A 15688-nucleotide genomic window follows, 5' to 3' on the forward strand; every position below is an offset into this window, starting at 1 on the left:
TCTATTTTACTCCTCAATAAACAAAGTCTAAATCAAACCCACATCAGTATATTCAAGACCAGTTGGTCGAAAGCTAGGGTACAGTCATGGATATCAACATCATTACATTTCTGGCTTTTATTGTTTGATTCCAGCGTAAAAAAAATACCACCTAAAATAATATTTTAAAAATGAACTGAGTCAGATTTGCAGAATTATTTTTCTACATGTGGATGTTTGTAAAGTGTGTTTTTGTGCTTTCATCACTGGTGTTACTGAGGAAGTTGTTTTCATTAAAGGAGACATAACATGCTTTTAAGTTATTCCTTTTTACATCTAAATCCTTCAGTTGGGGTCTAAATACAGTGGAACTGCAGTTCTTTGGTCTGATTTCCTCATTATTGTTGCTCTACAGACCCTCATCTACCCCTGTTCTGAGGAGAGGCTTGAGAACGAGCCGTTTTTGGGTACTGTCTCTTTAAACTGGAGGAGGAGCTGTAAACTCCGCCCCCCCTCCATAGTGCAGACCTGGGCTGTGTGTCTCAATTCAGGGTCTGCATCCTTCGAAGGACCCAGCCCACCCGGCCGACGTGGGCTGCGTCCTGAGTAGAGTAAGGTCTAGCTGCGGACATTGCCCAGGAAAAACACGCCCAGGCCAAACACGCCCCTATGTACAAAACACGCGTGCATGTACGAAGACGAGAACTCGCATGCGTGTTGCAACAGATGGAAATGACGGTTCAGGTACAGCGTCATCCAGGAGTCCTGCGTCCTCCGTCGGCCGGGTAGATCGGATGTTAACGGCTGTGAATTTGGACAGGCCTAGCCTTCATGAACTCCCTCGGCGAACGTTCCGTTGCCTAGCAACCGTGGAACCGCTGGGCAGAAGGGAGAAGGAACTTTAAACGATGGAGCTCGACGTTTTATTTAGCTTTTTAACCCCCAGAAACCCAAATTTAGAAAACAACTGCAAAATCTTTTTTTAACCTTTCACATGTTGTTCTAGGAGGCCAGATAAACGGGCCTATTTACACATTTTAACAGCCAATAGTGTTGCAGAACTGAACAATAGGACCTATTAGCAATGTAAATGTGGTTTTAAAAAGAAAAAAAAATATGGGGAAGGTTTATTTTTGTAGACTTAAATCTGATGTTGTAATATTACAACCGTGGGTCTCTGGGGGTTAATCATTTCCTTGACTGTTGGAGAAATAATTCAGAGAAAATACTTTAGACAAGCTGAGCATGAGCAAAGATGTGATAATAGTTTTTAATACTTTCTAAGGGTCTTAATTTGACCAAAACCGATTTATCACCTTTTAAGACTTTTCAAGACCCAGCGGATACCCTCTAGTAAACAATTCTCATTTGTAAACAAAAACAAAATTCAAGAGTTTAATGCAGAACTGATTTTATTTAGATATTTCTTTTATATGTACATGTTTAATCTTCCTTAACCATTTTTTTCTAGCAAAGTAAAAAGCTGTCAAAATTCTTCCTTCTCTCCTGGGCCCTCTGCTGCTCTGCCTCCCTCTGCAGCCTCATGTCCTCCCTGATCAGCTCCAGAAGCTGGTCATCGCTGGCACCTTCCCCTGGATGCCCATTTTCTCCAGAATAGTCTTAACAAACATGTAAGAAAAAAAACAGATAGAGAAAAGAGGACAACGGGTTATTCCTTTCATGTTTTCGCAGAAAAAAATAAACTCAAACGAGTTTTTTAAAATATGAGATGTTATTGTACCTCCATGCCACAGCCGCCGAATACTTTGCTCCGGTGATCATGTGGTCCATCTCCGCCCTAAGCTTAATAAATTCCCTGGTTTTCTCTTGTACCTAAAATACAAACTCCTATTAAAATCAGGGGGGAAACGTAGCGGGAGAAGTACGACACCGAGCGCGGCCGAACATACAAGCTGAGACCGCAATACAAGCACTTTTACTGTCACATTTCTAACTAAAATAACGTTCATGTATCACAAAAAGTCCTTAACCTAACAGTTTTCAAGTTTATACTGACATTTATATGCGCAATCCTCTCCGACAGCTCCCGCTTCACTGTCCGCCATTGTTTTTAAGCTTTTCTGCCGGCCGGCCCGCAAGGCATCTTGGGAAATGCTACCTATTGAAGGATACACCGGACCCATCCTTCATTCAGGCGAAAAGAAGGCCGCATTCGTCGACCGCATTTGAAGGAGTCTTCGAATTGGGACAGGCCTAGTCGCGGCGCTGTGACGTAACCGGCCGACGTAGGATGCAGACCCTGAATTGAGACACAGCCCTGTACTCTCCTCCCCCAGTCGGACTTTGTAATTCTATAGAGAAATCATTATTTAGCATAGCAGATTTAGCATAGCATATTAGCATTTTTAAAACGTGGGGAGAGTAGTTCATCAAGCTGTTTCAAGGCTGCTAACTCTCTCATGCATTTGTCTGTAGTCACTCACACACACCCGTCACGGCCGACGGAGGGACAAGCGAGCAGGCACGTGCGCGCGCACACACACACACACATCTGTCACGGCCGACGGAAGGACAAGCGAGCAGGCGCGAGCGCGCACACACACACACACAAGGAATGCTGCTTGCTTATTTATTTCTATAAAAAATGTTTTAAAAAATGATACAGCTCATTAAAACACCATTAAAAGAATTTATTTTATTAAGATATCTCTCTCTCTCTCTCTCTATATATATATATATATATATATATATATATATACATACATATAATTATAAATAATTTTATAAGTAGTCTTTTTTTATATTGGGTGTCTTAATGGCTGAAAATGGATCAAAAGCAGTTACATTTTAATTTAAAGATTTGAGATTCTAGTCAAAAATAAAGAACATTCCTCCAAATGTTCTTTAATGTGATCATTATAATTCTAATGCTTACAACTTTGTTTTTATTGTCTGCAATGTGTAGCCTATCTTTATTAAATGTGTTTTCAGCTGTAACGTGGTAATTCTCTAATGTGTACACAGAGGTGGACATCAGTGCTGCAGTGAAATTCCCAAGATCAGTCTGCTTTGCTAACAAATATAGTTAAATCTTACCTGCATTCTAAATAAATACCATTAGGTGAAAGCATCAGTAGGCATCGAGTTATTGATACAATCCCTAACAGCCAGAATGGAAGAAGAGCATGCTGGGTCATCCTGGATCTGAGCCTGTTCTGTGTATTTACCTACAGGATGCAATAAATGTCTACAAGGCTGAGTTTGGACCATTACATCTAAAAGAAAACATACAATCAGTGATTTTTTTAATTGTTTACATTAATATACAAATTTTCTAAGTATTAACCTCACAGCAAATAAGTAGAACTATATAATAAACAGGCTTTAGTAGTTAAACAGGCGTTGTGCACACAGGTGCTTTGGGTCCCGGTGCTGGTGGTGTCTAGGTCTCAGAGTTCCTGTCCTCCTGCCGTCTTCTGTTGTCCTCAGGATACGGATTGATGTTTCCTGATGATGAGGGAGGGGCAGTATGTGGGCTTCAAACTGGTCCTGGATAACAGTGGGAGACCTCCGTTGTCTGAATACTGAGACCAGAGGGTTGGTGAGATGCAGGTCTTCTCTACCTCATCTAGAAACGGAGTTGGTTCAGGGAAAACTTTTCCAATGACCAGTTCCATGATGTCATCGCCATATTCTGCAATGATAGACAATAACTTTAATGACATATTTTGTCTACAAGCAGCTTTAGGAAAGTTGGTTCTTTAGCTTTCGTGTTTATAGTCACGTTTGTGTTGCTGCAGTGACTTCATATTATCCTACAAATGTAATAAAATAGTGACACTAAAATTATACAAATGATTCCTTATGAAAGGAAGCTCATTAGAGAGCAGTGCAGACAGACTTACTACATGCTGCAGCTGTTTTTGTAGGCCAGCTGCTGCTGAATTTGGGGAAAGTTAATCCGCACACATCCAGATCAGATGGTCGATTACAGAAAATAATGTATTTCAATAATTTCTAAACAGACTAAACAAGTAAAACATCTAATAAATCACTCTGCTGTCATCAGACGGAGTGATTCAGGGGTGAGGTGTTCTTAATGATGAGGGTGGCTGAGGTGTGTCATCACTCACTTTGGTCTGGTCCAGACCGTCTCTTTACTGGTGGGTCTCCTTCCTCAGTAGGTGTCGTGAAACGCCAACATCTGAACGTTCTGTGTTCCTTAGAGGAGAATTAAAGTAACATTAGCAAGCTGGCTAAATTATTTTTTACTAGCATCTCAAGGACTTGGAGAAGCAGATCTTCACTTACCTAAACATCAGACCAGTTTGTCCCAGCTGAGCTCATCAGGGCGTTAGTCTGACAGCCTGTCAGTGAAACACGGCTCCAGTCTTCTGGATGTGGACTCTAAAAAGCAAAGGAACATTTCTACTTTTGTTTTAATTATTTTACAGCTGATTTGATCAGCTTTCCGACGCTCACGCTCATACAGACGGTGAGCTTCGCTGCGTCTGACTGATGCAGAGTTAGTTTTTATATCTGCAGTGAGACAAAAAACTAACCTCACTTCACTCAGAGATTGTTCTTTAAAACTCTATTAAATCCACTGTGTTGACGCACTTTAATGACTTTGTCACGCTGCATTTTAGCTGATATGGGACTTTATTTACTGGATGCTAAGATTACATCACACTCACGTAGAATAACACACAGGCTCTCTGCTGTTACAATCAGTAGAAGGTTATCATCTGGTGTAAAAGAAGGCGTTGATCAGAAATCACGTTTTATTCCAAGAAAATCAGCCAAATCCACATTAATCTGGGTGCTAACGTTACTAGCATACTGTGCTAGCGATAGCAAGCCGGATGCTAACGCTTTAGTGCTGCTAATGCCCGTAAATCTAAAGTAAAGTTTGTCGACATTTTTAGAGTGATATGAAGCTTACCGCTCTGCTGCTGTGTCCCAGTGCTGCCACATTCAGATGGAAATGACTCCTTTTAGATAGATGAAGCCATCAGTACTTAGCCACTAGCCTGGAGACAGAACGAACGAACCACGCGCGCGCGCGCGCACACACACACACACACACACACACACACACACACACAAACACACACATTACTTTTTCTTCTGTGATTTTTTAGCAGTAGTGTCATCAGCTCCTGGGTTTAAATACTGCCACACCACCCTTCCTTAAAACGAGGAACAGTTTTGAGCTGTGTGTGGCTAAAATAACCAGACATTCTGCATTTTTCCAAAAGGACTACAAAAAATCTTAGCGAGAAGAAAAAATGGCGGATTGGTTCTGTGTTTAGCCGAGGGCCATTACCATATTTGGTAGTTATCCTGACAAAATAAATTACTGATGTAATGGATAATTTGAAAAACTGAACGGGTGGACAAATATGCCCAAAACTTAATTATTAAATATCTAAATAGCAACTCCAGTGAATAATATAAGCCTTTTTGCTCACTTAGACACTTAAAATGTGAAACACATTGTGTTAATGGATAAAAAAGTGGGTTTTTCATGTTATGTCTCCTTTAAGTCCCAACAACATTATAAAAGTTCCTCTGGTAATGAGGAACTCTGGACAATGTTCAGCTCTGGGGATCTTTACCAGCTTCAAACCTTATATCACACAAAAGACCATATTGGTTAAATTAAGCATTATGTCTCTGTTGTTACTTTGTTTGACAACATCTCATTCCATCTCGTTTCTGATTTGTTATGATTTAGGCATTTAGTCCTTGCTTATGTTACACCACTCCAGGACAACTTGGTGTAGAAAACCCGAGTTTTATTGGGGACCTCAGAACCATGGCATCGTCATACAGATCCAAGCATGTTAGAGCCTTTTTTCTTTTTTCTTCCCATTCCTTTCTGAACTGTAACTGCCCTCTACTGGTGAAAATGTGTAACAGCTTAACCAGAAACAAACATAGCTGACTTACTTTTCAACTCTCAACAGGTTTATGCAATGTTTCAGACATTTTATCTGTACACTTTACCAAGTGCTACATTCCTCCCCTGCTAAATAAATGTTGTCTCAATATTGACAAAACATGACAATACTGAACAAGAATAAACAAATGTACTATTGTTTTTTCAGTGACAATATCAAGATGGTATGAATTAGGGTAGGGTTTAGCGGTGGTTTAAGATCACTTTCACACTGAACTATTGAACCACAAGTGACTGAATCACATGTTACTCATTTACCAGATAAGCATAGGCTTATAACAAAGCTGAGTTTTTTTCTAAATAGTCCATGTAGAAATATTTCCCTCTTAGACACATTACTATCACTTCATCACACACTCCAGAGTCTATCAACTTAGACAGCAATCATCATTGTACAATTAACCTTGTCAACTATCACATAGTCCCATTTATCCTGCTACCATCCCAAAAGCATCAAATACTTGGGTCACCATACTGGTAAAACCTTGAAAGTACTCATACATTTGTGCAAAACAAAAAAAACAAGTTTAAATTTGGGAATGTACTTCACAGTTCAACAATAACTAACTGGCACATAGGCTGGATTGTAAAACCCATGTAGAGCTGTCCACGGTACTCCAAACTGTTCACAGAATGGAGAGGCTGGTACACTGGCATACAATGGGTTAACGCTATGACCATTTACTCTCTGAACTGGTTGCCCAAACGCATCATAGGTCAGTATTTTCCGGGGGCATCTCTCTCTTTGAGACCTTCTCAGCTGTGGTTCCGACAGTTCTGAGTTTATCTCACTGGGCTGATCTGGAGAAGCAGCAGTTTTTGATGATGCCAAGGTGTCGTGTTTGTTGTTATCCTGCCCATTCCCCATGCCTGGTTGGAACTCTTCAGCATCCACTCTGAGCTCCAAATTCATTTGCTGAGAGTCCTGGGCAATTTCCGCAGCAGGGGCTGACACCATCACATCCTCTTGAGGCTGGCAGCAGTGGTGCCTTGCTCCCTGAGACCAATACAGTTCCTCCTCATCTGAACTCTCTGTATAGTCCAATGCATCTGGGAGATCTCTTGGTTTTTGTGTCTGCGTAGTGCGGCGTGGTTCAGCCCTTGTTGTTTTTGAGAGAGGTAATGCATTACAGGGCATTAGCATGTTGCGGTGGAAAATACGACCACGTCCTGTACCACGCTCCGGCTTAACCTCATAAACAGGGCTATTTCCTCCCCTCTGAGAGATCACTAAGTGAACCTGATCCTCCCAATAAGAGCGCAACTTCCCAGGCCCTCCCCTCTCTGACATGTTCCTGACAAGTACACTGTCCCCAGGTGAGAGTACCGCACTTTGTCTCTTTTGGTCATAATGTGATTTTCCTCTTGCCAGGTTCTTTTTAATGTTTCTAGATGCAATGTCATATGCTTCTTTCATCTGCTGTTGCCATTTGTGAGCATAATCCTCATGTGATTTGCACTGGTTAGTCTCACTCAGTCCAAAAATTACATCTATAGGGAGACGTGGATGTCTACCGAAGAGTAAATAAAAGGGCGAGTATCCTGTTCAATCAATCAATCAATCAATCAAAGCTTTATTTATAAAGCGCCTTCCGCAACCCTGTCAGGAAGCCCAAGGTGCTTTACATGGTTCAGTAGAAGTACAAATATAGTGAATAAATCAAAAATAAAAGCAATTCAGAAATAAAAGCAATTCAAATTACAAAAAAAGGTGAAACATTCTAGTACAGGACAAATGTGTAAAACAATGGATAGAGTGAACCAATGAAAACTGTGAAAGAAATTCAACGTAAAAGAGGGCTGAATCGAACATGTTCAGGGAACGCCAAGCGGAGAAGGTGTGTTTTTAGGCAACTCTTAAAGGCTGGAAGAGATGGGGACAGCCTAACTGAGGGTGGCAACTGGTTCCAGAGAGACGGTGCTAGGACTGAGAAAGCCCGGTCCCCGCGAGTACGACACCTAGAACGAGGGACAGCGAGCAGGCCTTGTTCAGAGGAGCGCAGAGCGTGTGATGGGGAATGTTTGTTCAGGAGTGTGGCAAGATAGGGGGGACCACCACCCTGGAAGAAATTGTAAACAAAGACGAGGATTTTGAATTGTGCACGATAGCAAACCGGAAGCCAGTGCAGGGAGGCCAGAACCGGACTGATGTGGTCCCGTTTCCTGGTCCCAGTCAGGAACCTGGCTGCGCTGTTCTGCACAACCTGTAGGCGACACAGTGATGACTGACACAACCCTGCATATAGAGAGCTGCAGTAATCAAGCCTAGAAATTACAAAGGCATGCAGTACCCGCTCCAGGTGGGCTCTTGACAGCATGGGCTTGATTTTTGCAAGGCGTCTCAGTCACTGAGTTGATGTGAGCCTCAAATTTAAGTCCAGCATCAATTTTCACTCCCAAACTGGTAACAACTGGTTTTGAGTAGGGAGAAAGAGGGCCAAGATCAACATAACGACCCACATTCTTGCTATTGGGGTGAAAAACAATGAGCTCTGTCTTTCCCTCATTCAGATGCAGAATGTTGGCCATTAGCCAAGACTTCACCTCATTAAGACAGGACACAAAGGACTGGATAGAGTGACCTTTCTCCTGACACAATGGAGAGTAAATCTGGCAATCGTCAGCATAGAGATGGAATGATAGGCCATGTTTACGAAAGATTGACCCCAGAGGTAGCAGATAAATGGCAAACAAAAGAGGAGCAAGGATCGATCCCTGCGGGACCCCCCAGCGGAGCCCCTCCCAAGAAGAAAAAACATCACCCAGTTTAACGCAGAATGTCCTGTTGTGGAGATATGATCTAAACCAATCCAGAGCTGACCCTTTGATCCCAACCCATCGTTCCAAGTGATCGAGTAGAATCGCATGGTCAACTGTGTCAAAGGCTGCTGTCAGGTCTAACAACAGAAGCACCACAGATGTACCCTGATCTAGTGATAGATAGATGTCATTTAGGACCCTGAGTAGAGCTGACTCTGTGCTATGGCCAGACCTGAACCCTGATTGAAAAACCTCAAATAGATCAGAGTCAGCTAAATGTGAGACCAGCTGCTGATAAACGACTTTCTCAAGCAGTTTAGATGTAAAGGGCAGGGTAGAGATAGGCCTGTACTTTGTGATCACAGAGACATCAGCACCAGGTTTCTTCAGGGTCGGCCGAATAACTGCTGCTTTCAAAGCAGCTGGGACCACACCTGTGCTGAGGCTCCCATTGATAGTTTAATTCAATTCAATTCAAGTTTATTTATATAGCGCCAAATCACGACAAGAGTTGTCTCAAGGCACTTCACATAATAAAAATTCCAATTCAGGACAGTTCATTAAGCCAATCAGAAATAATTTTTCCTATATAAGGAACCCAGCAAATTGCATCAAGTCACTGACTGGTGTCAGTGACTATACAGCAATCCTCATACCAAGCAAGCATAAAGCGACAGTGGAGAGGAAAACTCCCTTTTAACAGGAAGAAACCTCCAGAGAATCCTGGCTCAGTATAAGCAGCCATCCTCCACGACTCACTGGGGATCGAGAAGACAGACACACACACACACACACACACACACACACACACGCACGCACGCACACACGCACGCACACACACACACACACACACACACACACACACGGACAAGTAATGTGTCTACAGTTATAATGTGATGTCTTAGTAAATATTCTATTTGGTGAAAGATAAACTTTATTGTATTTATCCTAGTGGATCTATAATTAAACGGATAAACTAGTAGTAGCACATCCAATGTCAAGGAAACCAAAAAGTTATTGTCAGGAGAGAGAGAATGTTTAAGTGGTTAGCAGCAGTGTGCTAGTCGATGGCCCCCTCCATGAGGCCACCACAGCTCAGCAGAACGTCATTGTCGCATCTTCTGGGGAGAAAAACACTTACAGAGAAAATAAAGTTAACAGCTGAAATTGGACAAAATAGTACAGTTAAAGAGCAGACTGTAGAAGAAAGCAGTAGAGTGTGAGAAGTGGTCAGTGTATCCTCCAGCAGTCTAAGCCTATAGCAGCATAACTACAGAGATAACTCTGGATAATCTATCCTATTTAGATGTAGGCATGTTGGAGGCAGGGCAAGAGAGAGCCGTCTTTACCGACTGTACACTCCACCTCCCTGTACTCCCCCACTTGTCCAGATTTAGGCTAACATCAGATTTTAACCATAGGCCCTATCAAATAAAAATGTTTTAAGCCTATTCTTAAAAGTAGACAAAGTGTCTGCCTCACGGACTAAGGCTGGGAGCTGGTTCCACAGGAGAGGAGCCTGATAACTAAAAGATCTGCCTCCCATCCTAATTTTAGATATTCTTGGAACCACCAGTAGACCTGCAGTCTGAGAGCGAAGTGCTCGGTTAGGAACATATGGAACAATCAGATTCCTAATGTATGATGGACCTTGATTATTAAGAGCTTTATATGTGAGAAGAAGGATCTTAAAATCTATTCTGAATTTAACAGGTAGCCAATGTAGGGAAGCTAAGACAGGAGAGATATGATCTCTCTTTTTAATTCTCATCAGAACTCTAGCTGCAGCATTTTGGACAAGCTGAAGACTTTTAACTACATTCTGTGGACTTCCTGAGAGTAATGAATTACAGTAATCCAGTCTTGATGTAATAAATGCATGAACTAGTTTTTCAGCATCACTCCTGGAAAGTATGCCTCTAATCTTAGCAATATTCCGAAGGTGGAAAAAGGAAATCCTACAAACTTGTGAAACCTGGGATTTGAATGACATGTCCTGGTCAAAGATAACACCAAGGTTCCTTACTTTGTTCTCGGAGATTATCGTAATGCCATTAAGGTCAGGCGATTGGCTAAGCAATTTCCTTTTCTGGATTTCTGGTCCAAAGATGAGAACTTCTGTCTTGTCTTGATTTAAAAGCAAAAAGTTTAGAGTCATCCAATTTTTTATGTCCTCAAGACAAGCCTGTAATGTACCCAACCGATTAGGTTCATCAGGGTTAATGGATAAATATAGCTGAGTATCGTCAGCATAACAGTGGAAGTTTATCCCATGCTGTAATGATTTTACCAATTGGGAGCATATATATAGTAAAAAGAATTGGTCCAAGCACTGAACCCTGTGGTACTCCGCAAGTAACCCTGGAGTATGAAGACGATTTGTCATGTACGTTTACAAAATGAAATCTGTCAGACAGGTAGGATTTAAACCAGCCTAACGCTGTTCCTTTGATCCCTACAACATGTTCAAGTCTTTCTAAAAGAACATTGTGATCAACTGTGTCAAAGGCAGCACTGAGATCTAACAAGACTAGAACAGACACAAGATTCTTATCTGAGGCCATGAGAATATCATTTGTAACTCTCACTAATGCAATTTCAGTGCTGTGATACTCTCTAAAACCAGACTGAAATTCCTCAAACAGAGCATTAGTGTTTAAATGCTCACATACTTGGATGGCCACTATTTTCTCCAGGACTTTGGATAAAAATGGAAGGTTAGATATTGGTCTATAATTCATTGGGTCATCTGGATCCAGAGAAGGCTTCTTAAGTGAAGGTTTGATTACAGCCACCTTAAAATCTTGTGGTACATACCCATTTACTAAGGATAGATTGATTATATCAAGAATGGGGGCAGTAACCAAAGGAAATGCATCTTTAAATAATTTGGTTGGGATTGGATCCAAAATGCAAGTTGAAGGTTTAGATGAAGCAAATATTTTTGATAACTCTGAAAGCTCAACTGGATCAAAACGGTTTAAGCACAGATGAGGTTCTAGAGTCACCTCAGAAGCTGCCTCACTTAATGAGGAAGAAGAAATCGCATTAGGGAGGATGCTAATGATTTTGTTTCTAATAGAATTTATTTTACTTGTAAAAAATCCCATGAAGTCATTGCTGCTGAGGGCTAAGGGAATAGATGGCTCAGAGCTATGATTCTGTGTAAGTTTAGCAACTGTACTGAAAAGAAATTTAGGATTATGCTTATTCTCCTCAATTAGTGCTGAGAAATAAGCAGTTCTAGTTTGTCGAAGCTTATTTTTATAAAGCACAAGACTATTTTTCCAGGATAGGTAGGCCTCCTCATGGTGCGTAGAGCGCCATGTTCTCTCCAATTTCCTAGAGTTTTGTTTTAAGGCTTGTAAATGAGAGTTAAACCAGGGAGCCAACTTCCTGTCCCTAATTACCTTCTTTTTTAAAGGGGCAACATCATCTAATGCCACACGTAAAGAGGAATTAACATGATGAACTAAGGCATCAATTTGTGAGGGGCTAGAACTGAAAATATTGCCCTGTGCCACATGCCTGAGATGCTGAGGACAGTAAAGATGGAACAGTTGATTTAAAAGACGCAACTGCGTTGTCAGATAGAGACCGACTATAGTGAAATTTACTTTCATGTCTCGAGAACTCAGTTATAAAAAACTCAAAGGTTATCAGAAAGTGGTCCGAGAGGACTGCATTATGTGGAAAGATTGTTATTTCCTCACACTCAATGCCATAAGTCAGCACAAGGTCCAATGTATGATGGCAGGAGTGGGTGGAGCTATGTATTCTTTGAGTGAAACCAATTGAGTCTAAGATATTACTAAAGGCTACATTGAGGCAATCATTTTCAATGTCCACATGAATATTAAAATCCCCCACTACAATGACCTCATCAGTATTTAGCACCAAATCAGATAAAAAGTCAGAGATCTGATCCAAAAACTCAGAGTAAGGGCCCGGTGGACGATATAAAACTACAAACAAGAGTGGTTTTACAGTTTTGCAATCTGGATTAGGAAAACTAAGAATAAGATGTTCAAACGAACTGTAACTATTAATCTGTAAGGGACTGATTAATAAGTCCGAATGAAAAATGGTTGCCACTCCTCCTCGCCCTGTACTTCGAGCAATATGATGATTTAAATAATTTGAAGGAGTCGACTCGTTTAAGCTAACACAGTCCTCTTGCTGCAGCCAGGATTCTGTGAGAGAGAGCAAAGAGATCTGATTATCACAAATCAAGTCATTAACTAACAAAGTCTTAGAAAAAAATGGATCTAATGTTCAACAACCCACATTTAATTTTTCTAGTTTTCTGCTCAGTTGAATTTGTTCTAATATTTATGAGATTTCCATGATTTGCTTTATTAAGCCTGATATTTAATCTGTGTGGTTTTGGCCGTGGGCAGGACACTGTCTCTATGGGGTAGTGGGTGGGTAACAGTACCGAAGCTGCAGGGGGGTGGGTTAAACTACGACTCTGCTTCCTGGTCTGGACCCTGGGTTGTCATGGAGGACTAATAAAACTGGCCATATTCCTAGAAAGAAGAGCTGCTCCATCCAAAGTGGGATGGATGCCGTCTCTCCGCATCAGACCAGGTTTTCCCCAAAAAGTTTTCCAATTATCAATGTAGCCCACGTTGTTTTCAGGACACCACCTAGACAGCCAGCGGTTGAAGGACAGCATGCGGCTAAACATGTCGTCACTGGTCCGATCAGGCAGGGGGACAGAGAAAATTACGGAGTCCGACATTGTTTTGGCAAACTTACACACCGAAGCAACATTAATTTTAGTGACCTCCGACTGGCGTAACCGGGTGTCGTTACCGCCAGCGTGAATAACAATCTTACTGTATTTACGCTTATCCTTAGCCAGCAGTTTCAGATAAGATTTAATGTCGCCCGCTCTGGCCCCAGGTAAACATTTAACTATGGTTGCTGGAGTCTCTAATGCCACGTTTCTGACTATGGAGCTGCCAATGATCAGAGTCGGCTTGTCAGTGGGTGCGTCACTGAGCGGGTAAAATCTATTAGAAACGTGGACGGGTTGGTGGTGTCCCACGGGCTGGGTTCTATGCTTCCTGCGTACCGTCACCCAGCCGGCCTGAGGTCCCGGCTGCTCGGGTTCTTCTACTGGAGGACCGCTACGGGGCGGCTCTGAGCTAGTTTTTATGTGTCTCAGTTTATCGGCCTCCTAAGCAGAGTGCCATTTTTATTCAAGAATTTTCAGAGTTTTTATCAATCCTTCACAACTCCTTTGAAAGGATAATTTTAGCCGGTGATTTTAATCTACATATAGATAATCCTTCTGATCCTTTTTCAAAGGAGTTTTTAAATATTCTGAGTTATATGGATTTTAGTCAACATGTCACACAGCCAACTCACAACAGAGGACACACACTGGACTTGGTCATCACGTATGGCCTGTCCACCAGTGTGTACTCTGTTATTGATTTGGCTGTCTCTGATCACTACTGTGTATTTTTTAGCATCACCAGTTTTATCCAGCTGGAACCCTCTATGAGAACTGTAAGGAAGCGTCATCTCACCCCTGAAGTGGCTGCAGGTTTTCTTGAAGTTTTTAGAAAGATCCCTCCCACTCCGGTAACTGCCTCTTGTGATTTTACTGTCAATGATTTTAACAGTAGACTGAAATCCGCTCTCGACCTGCTCGCTCCACATAAAATAAAAAGTTTTTATTCAAAACGTGCTTCACCGTGGAGAAATGAAAATCTAAAGAAACTAAAGAGAAATTGCAGGGTTGCAGAGCGGAGATGGAGAAAGAACAAAACAACTATAAATCATCAAATATATACAGAGCTACTTAAATCATATAATAACGCAGTGAGAAATTCAAGACACGCATACCTTTCCAAACTCATTCTAGACAATAAATACAATCCCAGAATACTTTTTTCCACCATAAACAACATTTTAAACCGTACATCCAATTCACTTCAGAAAACACCCTCAAATGCACTCTGTGAGGAGTTTGCAGCCCACTAGACACCATCAGACGGAATATTTTATCCTCCATAAGTAATAAGGTTTTAGGTAAATCTGAATGTGTGTCTATACCAGAGGAAACACTGGACAGTTTAGTCATGGTAGAAGCTGAGACTCTTGATAAAGTTTTCTCCTCAGTGAGACCCACCACATGTGTTCTGGACCCAATTCCAACTTTGTTCTTTAAACAATTTTATGGATGTTTTAGTGATGAGATTTTAACCCTGATGAATTGCTCACTTCAGATGGGGGTCTTTCCTGCTGCCTTTAAAAGGGCGGTGGTGCCCCTGTTGAAGAAGAGCAATTTAGATTTTAACGAATTAAACAATTATCGACCGGTATCCAACTTACCATTTTTTAAGCAAAATTTTAGAAAAGTTGGTTTTAAATCAACTAAATGATTTTATAAACACTAATAATGTCCTAGAGAAATTTCAGTCTGGTTTTAGGGTGAACCACAGCACCGAGACAGCCCTTCTGAAGATTTTAAATGATTTTAGAGTAAATTATGATAAACAGAAGTTGACAGTGTTGGTTCTACTGGATCTAAGTGCTGCCTTCGATACACTAGACCACACTATTCTTTTAACTCGTTTTACAACAGATCGGCCTCTCTGGTGCTGTACATAGATGGTTCACATCCTACCTCACAGACAGGACTTTCATGGTGAGTTTAGATACCTGTTCCTCTAGGGTCCATGGGATTACATGTGGTGTGCCCCAGGGTTCAATTTTAGGCCCAGTGCTTTTTAATCTTCATATGCTCCCTCTTGGCGGAGTCATCAGGAGACACGGGGTTAACTTTCACAGTTATGCTGATGATACACAGTTGTACATCTCCGTGTCTCCGGATGACTCTCGGTCAATGGACGCACTTTTTAACTGTATTTTAGACATCGAATCCTGGATGGCAGAGAACTTTCTCCAGCTCATCCAGGACAAAACTGAAGTTTTAGTCATTGGTCCTGAGGCCCAGAGAGAGAAGCTTTTACCGAAATTACAATCTCTGTCTTTTAATCCATCTGA

The 15688-nt window shown here is 41.5% G+C and overlaps 1 long non-coding RNA gene across 1 annotated transcript; it reads right to left on the bottom strand.

The window, feature by feature from the left end:
• Positions 1–2751: 2751 nt before the first annotated feature.
• On the bottom strand, positions 2752–5221 carry LOC129160593 (uncharacterized). Its single transcript, XR_008561177.2, has 4 exons — positions 4886–5221; positions 4252–4347; positions 4074–4161; positions 2752–3634 (listed from the first exon to the last, which is right to left on the bottom strand). It is a non-coding gene; the product is annotated as an uncharacterized lncRNA (long non-coding RNA).
• Positions 5222–15688: the final 10467 nt, after the last annotated feature.

The sequence above is a fragment of the Nothobranchius furzeri genome, chromosome 4 (genome assembly GCF_043380555.1).
Source record: "Nothobranchius furzeri strain GRZ-AD chromosome 4, NfurGRZ-RIMD1, whole genome shotgun sequence".
Taxonomy (NCBI): domain Eukaryota; kingdom Metazoa; phylum Chordata; class Actinopteri; order Cyprinodontiformes; family Nothobranchiidae; genus Nothobranchius; species Nothobranchius furzeri.